Raw genomic sequence first — 14758 nt, forward strand, 5'->3', positions numbered from 1 at the left:
AATGCTGTCAATTAAGTATTTATTAAATTTATTTTGAATTTAAGAAAACTGGTTTGGAGGGCAAGTTTTCTTTAAAGCTCACCAAAACTGACACCATTCATCACAGCCAGAAACTTAAAAACAAAAATTCGCGAGCTCGATTCTGGCCTCGGCACTTTGCTGCTTGTCAACCCTCTCGCTCTCCACCTTTCACACTTGTGCTGTCCTATCAATTAAAGGCAAAAACGCCCCAAAAACATCTTTAAAAACCCAGAAATCATTTGATTTTTAAAATTTCCAGAGGTCCTTGAACACATCATTGAGGAAACTATGTGTGAATAGAGTTTGAATTTATATGTTTATCTTATATGAAAAATGTTGGGTATGTGGTGCAAGAAAAAAATATTTTTCGTCCTTGAAAAGTTATGGAAAAGTTTTGAAAGTTTGTCCATGTAAAATGTGTGGGAACCCTGTGCATAGCAGAGGAGAGGCACTTTTGTGCTGAGATGTTTAAATCATGAATTATCATTATGCAACCGTTGTGGAGATTCCCTCTCATGCTTAAAAAATGTTCCATATCAAACTGAAGGAAACTTTTAAGCGCTCAAAGGAAAGAAGAGAATAGGAGCAGACGTGTGAGGTCTCTGCTCTGTTTCTGCAGATTCTAGAGTTTGACAGACTGAAATTGAACTGAAGTACTTCAAACTCATGTTGGTCCGGGTGTCAGTTGTGTAACACTCCTGGAAGCTCCTCTGCTCTCCCCCGAGACGGCACGTTTGTCTTTGTTTTGGTTTTCTCAGAGTGCCCCCATATTGTCTTGTATCTGGCACAGATCAGTAAACTGAGGTACGTGTTTGACGTCACCGCTCATACACAAAGATGTGCTGATATCAGAGTTTATCTTTGTCAAGTGGCAGCCAACTTCGTCTAATGGGATTCTCAGTGCACCGTCATGCGCGGCTCTGGGCTGTTCAGTTTGTGTTGTGCGTGCTTTGACCTTTGAGAGAGCAGGATTTTTTCTTTTTAATGAACTATTGTGTTTTTTGTTGAGCTTGACCTGTGATTGGGCTGCTGCCAATGATTATTTTCATTATTGATTTATCTCCTAATTATTTTTCTCGATAACTTAATCATTCGTTTGGTCACAAAATAGTGAAAAAAAAAAACTTGTTCACATTGCTCAAATATGTCCAGGCAACAGTCCAAGACTAGAGCTTTGATCAGGCTCAAAAAAATTCAGGGAGAACCTACACAGACTCCATAGTTTCTGTGCAAGCCTGATTAAAAACACACAAAAACATATTTAAACATTTTTTATAAGCTTAAGTAAACTAGGGATGCACTGATAGTGAAATTCCAGGCTGATATCGATGTTTATAAGAACAATTTTCATGAGGAAAAAAGTAATGCTTGCACACTTACTCAATACCACACAAGTTTACTGAAGACAGCGTCTCGGTCCTGCTTGGATATTCTTCAGGTCAAACATTTCAATAAATGTGTGTGGCATGGTGTAAGTGTGCAGGCATTAGACCTTTTTCCTCATGTGCTGTTTTTTTCAACCTCTAAAAGAACGATTTTTGCCGATGGCTTTTACTGATGTTATTATGTTGTTTTTCTTGTTTATCGTGATTATGTTGTGTTCGTCCCAAACACGTTTTCTATTGTTCTTGGGCTATGACGTGTGCCCTTAGTCTCGAGCACTGCTTTTTAGCCTGAGCAAACTCAACCTGACGCAACAGAAAAACACTTTCACAAAAAAACACTTAAATCATCAATCGATTATCAAAATAGTGCCAATTAACATTTCTGTCAATCAAACAATGAATTAAACAACCAACATTTTGTCTCACAGTTGTTCTAATTTTAGCCGAAACAGTATGAAGGTAAAGTAAACGTTTTCCAAACTTACTTTCAGCAAAAAGATTTGTCACTAAAGATTGTGATTAAGGACTTTTCTTTAGAGGATTTGTTTTTTTATTTGCATTTCATAAAACCAGATATTAGAAATACAGCAGATGTGGTGATGGGTCAAGGACAGGGAAAAAAGAAACTTTAATAACTTTATTTAGCAAGATACAAATTTATCAGTTAAAATAGAATCACACAAAATTACCAAATCAGTACAATAATCATGTAAAAAGAAAACAAACAAAAATAACACGTCAGTCGAAATGTACACATGCATGTACACATATATGCTTAAACAGGAACAGGGTTCCCATGGTCATGAACAACCTGAAAAAGTCATGGAATTTCACAATCACATTTTCCAAGCCTGGAAAAAGTCATGGAATTAGTCAAAATTCTTCAAAGTTTTGGATAAGTCATGGGATTTTCTTCTCTATAATGAAATTATAACAATGATCTTCCCCTGATAATCTTCTAATCTAAAAATAGATTATATATCTGATATACGTTTTGTTTACTATCACTTACATTTCTACATATTCGTCCTTAGTTTATCTCTCCCTTCCTGTATGCTCGTTAGCTGAAATTATGTTTGAAAAGAATTTGAATCTGAAATGTTTAAAAAAAAAAGCGCCGGGCACGTGGTGCAAGAAAACAAAATCTGAAAAGTTTGTCTTTGAAAACATGGGACCCTGAATGACATAATTGTGTTTAAAAGAAACAACAAACCTGTATAGAATACTTATCCCTCGTTTTATTATGATCTCCAGTATTTAAATGTCTGGGGAGCCTTCCTGCGGGGAAAGTCCTTACTCGGCTTCACCTGAAACCATTTTGTGGTTTCATTTGTTTGGGAAATGCAGTCAAATTCCAGGCCAGGAATTTGAGCACACGGTATTAAACCACTCGGGAGAGAGAGAGAGAGAGAGAGGGAGACAGAGAGAGAGAGCGGTGGTTATTATAAGTAGAGGAGGGGGGAAACCAGAGGAGACAAGCAGCTGAATGGGACGCCTGCGAGCGAGTGGGAGAAGGAGGCAGAGATATTCGATGCACTACAAGCGGCGCAGAGGGTTTTCCTTGGCCTTAGAAGCAAGGAAAGCAGGTCGAGCGGGGAGAAGAGCAGAGAGGGTGAGAGGAGAGAGAGTGTGTGTGCGTGTGTGTGTGTGTGTGTGTGTGTGTGACGTTGGTTCCTGGAAAAGCAGAGGGCTGCAGAATAAACAGGCTGCATGCCTGAGACTGCCCTGTGATGTCACCACTGGGCAAACGAGGGATGAGGGGAGGAGAGAGACAGGAGAGAGAGAGAGTGAGGAGAGAGACGCCCATCAGGTTAAACAGGAGAGGGGATGAACGAGGAGCAAAAGAGGTGAGGAGCAAGGGGAGAAGTCAGATGAGCAGGAAAAAGGAGTCATTCCCTGTGAGAGACTGACAGAGGCAGGAAGGAGGTGCAGTGATAAAGAGGAGGCTGCTGAAAAGAGGAGGAGGAGGAGAGCACTGATGGGTACGTTTAACGCCACCACCTCTCTTTCCCTCTTTTGTGCAGCGAGCAATTAGCGCCGCCGGTGTGACAGAGATGCCACGAGAAGGTGTGTTTGTGCATTTGCGCGTGTCACCGCCAGTAAGTGCGCGAGGCTGTTTGTGTTTGTGTCAGGGACTCAATACCCGTGGAAGAACATTTTGTCCAGGGAGAGTGTGTGTGCGTTTGTGTGGATGAGTTATGGATTTGCATTAGCCACGATTGGAGCCGCAATGCTTTGACAAGTGCAGTTTTCTGTCATATTCTCTCTCATGTCCTCTTTTTCTTTCTTTTCCTAAAAGCTCTGATGTAAAATGATTGACTTGCTCTCATACGAATGATACAATGAATATATGTTATGAAAAAATGGCAAAAAAGAAGCAAAAGTTGCCCGTTTATAACAGACGTCAGCGGTCACAGCGCCTGTTTACCTTTGACGTCAGCCTGTAACTGACCCTGAAGTCTTAATATGGAGTCCTTGCTACTTTCTGCCTTCAGCCAGGACTCCCTAATAGTCAGCAAGACTCAGGAGCTCAAACTGCAAAGTGACTCATACTTGTAGGTAAGATCGTGACAGAACTGCAAGAAGCTTTTCTTTTTAAGCCAAAAAACCGAGAAGTTAGTGAGAAAACAAAATCAAATGTCGTCGAAAATGAGATGTTTTCTATAATTTTCAGATCCGACATCAAATACAAACTTTCTTTATAGAATGATTCACGATTGTAGGAGTCTGTCGACACTACAAAGCCTCCTCTCTCCTTCCATTCTCGTTTAATCAACTGCCGAACTGTAACTGTCGTCGCCTCTGAAACGAGCAAGGGCCAGAGAACAGCCAAACCGAGGGCGTCACTGCATTTGATTAAATATTGGGCACCTTTTTAGACAGATTCACAAATGGCAAAACGATAGATGCAGATGAGATGAAGTAGATGTCAGTCGGCACACCGAGTCCGGCATGGAAGTTAAGCAACCTGCTGCTGTGGAGGGATCAGCAACAAATTGTATTATAGCCAACCAAAAAAATGTCTCATAGAAAAAAAAGCAATATGAGCTCTAAGTGTATGCTGTATTGAGAGTATTTTCACCGCTTTACCTTAATGTCAGAAAGTGATTTCCAACTAGAAAATGAAGCAGTTATATCGCTCTCTTTAAACCAGACTCCATTGAGAAAAACAGTGATTTAATGTGCTTCGATCAGTTCGTTTATTTGTGCTTTGTGTGACTTATAAAAGGGTTTATTTGAATTCACCAAAGCAACACAATAAAACATAGAAAGCGAGCTGATTGAGGCAGCAGTAGACCAGCAGCTCTTGTGTTTAGTGAGTCGAAATCACTGATTTTGTCAGTGGAGTCTGGCAGCTTAGACATTAACGGCTTTCCTATTGGAAATCTGTCCTGTAAGGGTCAGTTATTTCATGGGTGTGTCACTATATTTAGGAATCATTCATTCACTGTCAGGTGTTGCGAGACGGAGGAGCACTGGCAGTTTTTTGACTGAAGTGTAGTGACTGAAGTGAAGTGTTTGAAAGTGAAGTGTAGTGTCACGCTATTGTGGTCGTGAAATATCGTTATTTGTATGTTTATGGACACAGACTGGAGGGTTCTTGCATGTTTCCATAGAAGACCAAAATAATAAGATTTAAACTGCACCAAAGACAAGTAGAAGAAGTGGGACTCTGTTTTCACCAGACCAACAGCAGTTGGAAAGTATTGAGGTTTTTTATTATGCCAATTTTTAAAATTGCAAGTGAAACTTTTGGTAGCCTTCTAGAAAAATAAAATCAATGGCATTTTCAGTTCACTGGATATATTTTGTTGTAATAAAAATGATTTAAGTAAGATAAAAACAGATACTGACAAAGTTTTTTTTCTTAATTTGCAATTGAAAAAAATAAATAAATTGGAATATATGGTATCATTATACTAAAAAAAAATATTTAAAAAATTATAGTTGTGTTGTATTGTGACCTAAGTATCATGATAGTATCTGGTGATTCCCACCCCTACAAACGATCCCTTTAATAGTGGAAGAAAGAAGAAGTCAGAGGTGAAAAGTGGAAAGAAAGAAAGCATCTTATGACAGGAGAATGTCAGACCTCGTGTCCTGAGGGTTGAAACTGACTAATTTTCCCTTTAGTCGCATTATAAGCAGACAACTTTGCCACTGACTCACTCACATGTTGTCATCCCCCACATGACGCAGCCCTTAAGGACCCTGTTGCATGTTGTTGCTGTGTTCTCCTATAGTGTGGATGGCCATAGCGGCGGGGGTGCATTTCACCTGCTGCATGAAAACACAAAAGAGGAAGTAGGGTATTTAAAAGCACCATATGTCTTTATTGGCGAGTGTTTGGATGCACAGTTATAGTTCATCTGCACTGAGAGTGATGTTTCCAAGCTGCAGTCCATTTAAAGGATCTTCTGCGAATGCTTTACGGCTTTATTTTTCAAACGTGGCACGTCCCGGAGAGTGATTTCTCATACATCAAGCTGCGGCCCAGCAGATGCAGGATACCTGCTCTCAAAACTTGGACTGGAAATGAAAAGATATCAGCATTTTTCCAATAAAAGTGCTTCTAGCAAGAGGGATGTGTCTGTTTTTGTTTCACATCCCTCAAATCAGCTTGTCATAGCGGGCCAGAGAGTGGCTGTTTGACAAGTGAAGCATATTTATGATCATTGAAGCTTTCTTAACCCTTTGAGACCTGGAGAGACATTTCTCCTCTGCATTCAGACGCCTCTAACAAGTGTTAAACCTTTGATCTCAAGGCTAATTGGCTTGATTTAGTGTTTGGCAACATGGGAAAAAAGTAATGAGCAACTTGGCAAGAAAAGGTCCTGCAAATTGCAAGATTTAGCACATTTAGAAGAATATTTTTAAAAGAACATGTGGAAAAAGTCCAAAAAATTACTATAATAACACATTTTAAATTAAGTTATGTTTTTTAAGCACAAAAAAACAGGGAAAGTAAAAATACAAAAACAAGGAAATTAGCTGACAAAAATGACAAAAAATTACATCAATAATGATGTAAGATCTTAACCAATGTTACAGAATTCTACTTATTTGTAAAGCATTTTTAAAGTAATTTCCCTGATGGTTTTTTAAGTTATCTTTCTTTTTTGTGCTTTTTTTTTTTTTTTTTAGCATTTTTTTGTTTTTATTAATTTCCTGATAATTTCTAGGTAATTTCTTCTTAAGCTGCTCATTGCCTTCTTCCTGTTTTTTTTTTTTTTTCAAGAAATGAAGCCAATTTGCTCAGGTTTCAAAGAGTTAAAGTAGCATTCTCACTTCACTTCTTTTGACTATATCCAAGTTAGTGTGCCATACTAAAAATAATCCTGAGAAATCTCTCCAGTGCTTCAGTTTGCCACTGGACAATGCTCGCTGTGTGTTTCACATGTACAGTATAAGTGTCTCAATGTAAGTGTGCATGTGGCTCCTCTATTAAGTGCGGCAGTGATGGTGTGTTTGCCTCTTTATTAACACAAAGTTCCAGGCAAGTATCTCTGGCTCTCGCCGCGCTCTCTGTAAACATGTAGGTAAATAATCAGCCAATCGACTCCTATTTATTCAGATTTAATGGGGAGGAAGCTGCGTGATTGGAGGGCTTCCTGTGCAGTGATTTGTGGGTGGCTGGTCCGGCTCAAGGCCTGCACCTCACGGGGTCAATGCAATCTTTGTCAGGTGTCGCTGGGCTTCATGTGTAACTGCAGCATCAGTCATGGGTTGTGTGTGTGTGTGTGTGTGTGTGTGTGTGTGTGTGTGTGTGTGCAGCATATATATATATATATATATATATATATGTATGTGTATATATATATATATATATATATGTGTGTGTGTGTGTGTGTATCTATATAATTTTTTTTTGCAAAGAGGCATCAGTGTCACGTTTTCATTGCTACAGATGTGTTATTGATTCCCATAACAAGATTATGTCATTAGCTCATTCTCAAAGAGGTCAGAGGTCAGGGTTAGCTATCGAAAAACACTCTACTATGAGTTCAAAAATAGAAGATGGATGCCAGCATGGGGGCCACAGCACCTTTAAGTGCCAGCTGATTGATTACTTTTGACAGATGCTAAAGATTTACGCCTTTTGTTTGGGATGGCGGGTCAAATAACAGTCAATACTTCTCAATTACAGACATCCATCATGTTGCACATGAAGGCGTTTTTTATTATCAGGTGAAATTTGATTTAACACTCTAATATCATTATCTGATCAGGTTTGGTGTAAATCTTGAAAGCAGTTGTAATTTTTTGTCCGTATACCGTTAATTATGAATTAAAAAGTCCTAATTTGTGTTTTACATACTGAGGTTGTGTCGGGTTCACATTTGAACTAATACTGGTTCCAGTTGGGGTACATGGAATTTGTTACTGGTACTAATGGTACCTTTATTGGGTACTTTACTTTCTCTTTAATAACAAAATTTATATTTTTGGACAAGCTGACATTGTAAATTAAAGACAGTTCTGCTCCTTTGCTATTTTCTAATCAAACAAGAGATCAGACGCCGAAGCTTTCACTGCAGATCAGCTCTGCGGCGATACGTTTTGGAGGAGGAGCCATAGAGCGCCCCGGTGATGACGTTTTTTTTTGTAGGCCAATCTGGAAGCTAACGTCGCCCTGATTCTCGCCTCATAAAGCCTGTGGGATTTTTCCATTGTATTTAGGATTCAGTCAGTCAGTCATTTTCTGTAACCGTCATGGGTCACGGGGGGGCTAGAGCCAGTCCCAGCTGTCATCGGGTGGAAGGCGGGGACAGGTCGCCAGGCTATCGCAGGGCCGACACATATAGATAGATAACCATACACGCTCAAAGTCGCAAACCAAACAACCTGAGATGCCTGTCTTTGTGCGTTTGTCCGGAGGAAGCCGGAGACCCCGGAGAGAACCCACGCAGACACGGGGAGAACATGCAAACGCCGCACAGAAGGGCCCCCGGTTGGTGGTGGGGGACCAGGGACCCTCTTGCTGTGAGGCAATAGTGCTAACCACGACGCCACCGTGCCGCCCTGTATTTAGGATTATTACAGAAAATAAGCTCTGCGTTTAACAAAGGTTTATGATACTTTGATGTTTTGTTCAGCAACATAATGAAGACCACTTTTGGGGGTTTTTGAAGCCTAAGTGCAGTTGCCAGAAGCAAAAAGCTATTGCCAGGCTATAATGAACTATGCTGCGGTCGCATCGCCACTGCTACGAGACCGTAAAGCCATGTTCACTGCTGCTTGATATGATGACATTTTGTAGGCTCATTTAGCCACTTGTTAGCAACCACCATTTTTGATATATAAAAACTTCAAAGTTTGCATATGGAGTATTTAGTGAAGTATTTTATGTCATAGAGCATCCAGATGCACACTCAGGTCCCAATGCTTGACATAGATGGATTTAACATTAATCTGTACCCTGTAGCACGGAGTGTGATGCCTAACCCTAATATGTAGTCACCATACTGTTTCTAAATAGTTGCAGCCATGTCGTTCCCTCTCTTGAGTTGCAGAAAAGCTGGTGAAAATGAGAGAACTTAGTAATTAAAGCCTCAAAGCTTTGAATCTCTAAATGACGATGCTCAGTTCTGAATCTCTGAGCAGGTACACTTAAAAAAAACCTTTTGAAGAGCTTTCATTTAATCCCATCCAGCTGCACAACGCCTCTTAATGCAGTTGTGCTTACGATGCAAACAGCAAGGTGTGATAATATACAGGTGCACTGTATGATTGCAACACCGTTCCAACATCTCCCTCCTTCCTTACAGTGGACATCAACTCGGCGCTGCCCCTGCGTCTCCCTCCAGCCGCCATCCCCATGGACCTGCGCGTGGACCATCACCAGCAACAGCAGCAGCAGCAGCAGGTGTCCTCGCTCTCGCCGCCCGGTCAGCAGTCGTCCGGCCCGGGCCAGGCCGGCGGGGGCGTGGTGGGGGCGTCGGTACGCGAGCAGCAGCTGCAGCAGGAGCTGCTGACCCTGAAGCAGAAGCAGCAGATCCAGCGTCAGATCCTCATCGCCGAGTTCCAGCGGCAGCACGAGCAGCTGTCCCGCCAGCACGAGGCCCAGCTCCAGGAGCACATTAAGGTAAATCATTTACATTTCCGGAGAGTTAGTTGATAAGAACATTGGTGGAATCAAGCAATTTTAGTTCAATTTTGAGGTACCTTTACTTTAGTATTTCCATGTTATGTCACTTTCTACTTTTACTACACTAGAATTTGCATTCAAACAGTGTAATTTTAATCTTACAACTTTGATTTGACGGCCTTAGTTATTAGTTTGTTTGCAGATTAACATTATTGATCAAACTATAAAATATGATGTATTGTTGTTGCTTTAGCTACCAAACTCTATAACGCGTAGTTAAAATTGGCCGAAACCTTGACCAGCTTATGCATGAATTCATTCATTATTATCATTAAATAATATATTCATTATTTTAAAATGGGCAATTCTTTGTAACGAGTACTTAAAGTTTATTTTAATGTTCGTACTTTCACATAAATTCCTTTTTAAATGTGGGACTTTTATTTGTACACTTTTACAGAGCGAGATGTAGGATATGAGTCAAGCCTTAATTTTTGTTTTAACTTATTACATGTCCTTAATTTTGGTTTTGACTCAAGGATATCAGTTTTGGTTAATTTTGCTTTCAATAGCTCAACACTCATTTTCCAAGAAATAACTGATTTAATTTGTTTTTTTTGGTCTGGTGCTCCATTAACTCAGAGAGCAACATTTCAAAGCGCTGTCCATTTGGAGGTGGTGAAATTTTATTGTTCTTTGTTGTAAATGTATTGTCTTTTATTGTAAATATTATTTTTTATTTCTCAATGAATATGACAACAAACTTAACCAAAAATAAACATCAAAAACTTCTCTCATTATTATTTAAATTATTTTATTTGATCTTCTTTAAAAAAAAAATGATGATATATTTTAAAATATATTTTAATTTTAATTTAATATATTTTTGATATATTTTAAAAATAGTGTAATGTGTTATCTATCACATAAACCGCCTCAGCCCTATGCACAACACAGAGCAGCCGTGTCTAGCTAACCTGTTGCATGAATACCTTAATGGCTTTGTTGTGGTACAGCGTAGTACTAGTACTACTACTAAACTGCAGAGTAGCAAAATTAATCTAAAGATCTAGTTGTGTCACTGGTCACTAATATTTGTATTTTGACAAATAAATTGGATTTAGACAAAATATTTTGAGAATATTTTTCTTCAAAATTGAGTAAAAGCTGCATTTTTACATGAAATTTTCTCAAATTCTTCATGTTGATATGCAGCATATCAGCTTCCTCAATGATGGTAAATTGGGTAAATTTGGTCTTGGTTTTCCAGGAAAAACAGTATCTTCAGTCATTAAAGCTGCACACAAACAGCAGCTAACATTGTACGTAAACAAATACAACCAAATCTAAGGTTTCAAATGAACTCCTCCAAGAGGCAACAGTCCAAAATCACAGCAGCAGCCTTGCAGCCCAAACCTATTTCAAACTTTACCAAACAAAGCCGAGGCAGCGCTTGATTTAGTCTGCCACAGGATTCTTCATTAACAGAGTGAACTCACCAACGCAGAGCAGCTCCGTCAGCTTTAAATCACTTTGTAAAGAGGGAACAAGGAGGCACTTTGGCTTCATTTGCTTCAGCTTCAGGGATGGATAACAGCAATAAAAGGATGTGTTTAGATCCAGGAAATGTGTGAAAGACGAATTTTTGTAGCGCTGGCGATGCGTTACATAACTGCACCCTTATGCAGTAGCCTTACTTTAAATATCCAGTAACACTTGCTGTATGTTCACAAGGAGCATGTTTGAATATGAAGAGCAAATGTTTGACTCTTTCAGCGGACAGAATGTTTTCAGAACATTATGACACTTTGACTTGCTTCACATGTCGAGCAGTATATGACATATAACATTTGAAGCTGGGATCACACGCCTGTATCATAGTGACCTGGAATTACAGAGCGAATCTAGATCAGCACGCCCACGCTCTGAAGCATTAATACATCGGGGCCCCTGAGAGCAGCGCGGAGCTCCTGTGGGGCTGAAATGTCATATAAAAATATTCCAGTGTTTGTTCTTTTTTAGAATATTACGGCTGTAATATGAATTGTAACGTACGCAGATTCAGCTGAACTATTTTCTTTTTTCAGGACTCAGAATAAAAAGTCTAAAAATGGATTGTGGGGGCAGGAGATTAGATTGCTGTGTGCAGGATTACATTAGTTTGAATGTAATGATTTTAATTCCTCGTGCAGCTCAGTTCATACTGGAGGTCTCTTTTCTTTCTTTCTTTCTTTCTTTTTCTTTCTTTCTTTCTTTCTCTCTTTCTCTTCCCTTGCTCTCTTTTTTCTTAACCCTATAACACCTGGATTAACATCAGAGAACAATGGTTTGATTTCTTCCAAAAACAGGGAAAAAATAATAAGTTACTCAGCAAGAAATGTCCTGCAAAATTAAGTATAATAATAATTAATAAAAAATAGTAAATAGTAACAAGTTAATATAAAATGATCTAATATATATATATATATATATGTAAAATTATAAAAAAAAAAATAAAATGTATGGCAAATTTTTGGTGTAATTTTTTTTTCTTTTTTTTTCTTATTTCCAAGTGATTTTCTTGCAACTCTTCACTAACTTCTTGCAAGTTTTTGGGCAATTTCTTCTGAAGTTGCTTGTCTCTCTTCCAGCCAGTTTGCTTGGTACTCAAATGGTTAAGCCTCTTTCCCATTGCACAAAAAAACTTAACATTTGGGGTTTTAATGTAACAAGAAAGCTAGAAATCGGCATTCACGCTCGGGACAAATGCCTGCAGTAGTCACGGGTATTTATATACTATATAAATACTATACTATATTATATTATGATTAAAAAATTGTCACAAGCCGTCTAATGTCACAAATCTCTCCATCACCTGATGCTAAAGCTCTGAGGCGCAAGGTGTCTCTCCAGCCTCATTCCCACGGCACAAAACCCCCACAAACACCTGCTAACATCTGGCTTTTAAATGCAATGAGAATGAGCACAGTCTGCATTCACACCCGGGTCAAATGACTCTGGCTTTGATTGGTATTGGTGGGAACAAAACACTCGCGTGAGCGGTTTATGTGTGTTTGAAAAACCCGTGTGCACGCGCTTGTTTTGGTGGTAAAGCAGTATATCACGTGACGCTGACAGCCTCCTCCTTTCCTTCTCTGTAGTTCATCTCCTTCACATTTATGGTTGCTTTCCTGTTTCCTCTCTTACTTTCTTACTGCCTTTCTGTCTCCCGTCTCTCTTCTTATCCTCCATTTTCTCTTCCTTCATTTCCTTTCTTGCAGTCATCTTGTCTTCCTTCTTTTCTTCTTTTCCATCATGCTGTTGTTTCTGTCCTCTCTTTCTCTCTTCCCCCGTCCTCCTTGTCACTCTATCCACACTTTCTACTTTCCACCTTTTTCTTTCAGTTGTCCTTTTTTGTCCTCTCCTGTCTTCTGTCTTTAACATTTTGAATGTCCTTCCTCTCTTCCTTCTTTCCTTCTGCTCTCTTTTTTCCTTCCTGTCTGCAATCATTTCTTCTCCTCTTCAGACCATCTGTAATGAAAAAGTCTTCTGCAGATGCTTCAGGCATATTTCACATTGTACTTTGCTCCTGCTGCTCTGTAGTATTTATGTCCTACAGTCTCTGTGCTTTGTCCTCTTGTGGGACCGTCATGTCCCTGCTGTCTTGTGATGTTGAGGGATGAGTGATGCTGTCTGAAGGGGCCGTCTGGCTTGTGGTGGGGCTGCAGGACCACTCAGGTGGAGACCTGTGACGCACAGCCTGAGCAGGGAGGCCCGGCCTCAATCAGCCCCATTCACAGCCCGCTGTGTACACACTCACGCACACACATCCTCTCGAATGTCTGCAAACACACAGTCACATGCAGTTTGCTCCCACACACACTCAAATGTGCATTTCTTGCATGTGGACAACAGGGAACCCTCATGAATTGAAGCCTGAAGCTCTTCACAGTCAAAAGGGGAATTCTGTGTGTGTATCTCCGGTCTTTCGAGCCACAGGGGTTTTGGGTGTTTGTGTGTGTGTGTGTGTGCATGTGGGTGGGGAGGTTACTTTGAGCCTTCCCACCCACTCAATCCCCTATCCCCAACGTTGATTGAATGGCAAAAAAAAGTACGGAGGCTCTGAGCTGGAAGCGAGCCAGAGCGCCGATGTGCTTTTCTCACGAGCCCCGCCTCACCTTCCTCTCACCTTCAGCCACTAATTTATTCTCAGACTCGTCTCAAACATTTGATTGGCCCTCACAGCAAACACAAGAGCATGTCTCGGCTACTGAGCGCCTATTTACCGCGTTTAAAAGAAGTTGATTACATGCAGTTACAGTAAACTGATCAAATATTGCCATTGGGCGTGTGATGATAAGGCGAAGAAGAGGGTTCCTTGGCACGTCAGAAAGAGGTCATTATGGAGTCGGCGAAGTGCAAGCGCAGACAGCTTGCCTATTTATTGTATATTACAAAGACATTAAAGAGTAATTGGGACTCTTGATTTGGTGCTGTAGGTCGAAGACATGTCTCAAAGCAGCTTTCAGTGTGCGTTTGTGTAATTGATGCTCTTATCCACAGTGACTCACTGTGAGTTCTGGGTCTCGTTCAAGGACAGGACAGGATGAGATGAGGAGGTGTTTGTGAGCACATTTTATTTTTGACCTTTTCGGTTACAGGGCGAACGGAGTCGTGTTTGTTCCTTCAGTGTAAAAGCCAGAGGAAGGTTTTGCATTTAAAGCATTTAACAGATGCTCTTCTCGCTCTTTTCTGAAATGATGAGGAAGTGAGCAGATTGGATTATGTGTCTTGCGAAAGCCTCATCGCCGGTTAAATTGTTTATATTTATTTAAAGGCTTAAGCTTGTGGCCTGAGGTTTTTATAGAATTGCAAAGGTTTTATTTTATTGCTTCAAACAGCTGTCAGAGTTAATTATATCAGATGGCGACTTAAGCAGACCATGAGTTGAATGTAAATAGATGTTTAACCCTTTGAAACCTGGATTGACATTAGTTTTTCCTGTGCTGCTTTCAGACGGCTCTCTTGTATTCAGGTATTTAAACCTTTGAACCCTGTGCTAATTGGTGTGATTTCTTTCAAAAATGTAAGAAAACAGGACATGAACAACTTGGTAAGAAATGCTCCGCGAGATATTTTTTTAAAAGCTAGGGTAAAATGTCAAGGGCAAAAAAAAAGAAAGAAAATAATATTTCTATAATTACTGTTATAACATAATCGAAAAATGATGTTACAGAATTATAATCATTTTTAGGCAGTTTTCCAAATCTTGTTTCCTTTGGGT

At 39.8% G+C, this 14758-nt stretch overlaps 1 pseudogene; it reads left to right on the forward strand.

Moving 5' to 3' along the window:
• LOC121962721 overlaps positions 1-14758 on the forward strand; it is a 78641-nt pseudogene that overhangs the window by 25552 nt on the left and 38331 nt on the right.

This window comes from Plectropomus leopardus, chromosome 24, assembly GCF_008729295.1.
Source record: "Plectropomus leopardus isolate mb chromosome 24, YSFRI_Pleo_2.0, whole genome shotgun sequence".
In the NCBI taxonomy this organism is placed as follows: domain Eukaryota; kingdom Metazoa; phylum Chordata; class Actinopteri; order Perciformes; family Serranidae; genus Plectropomus; species Plectropomus leopardus.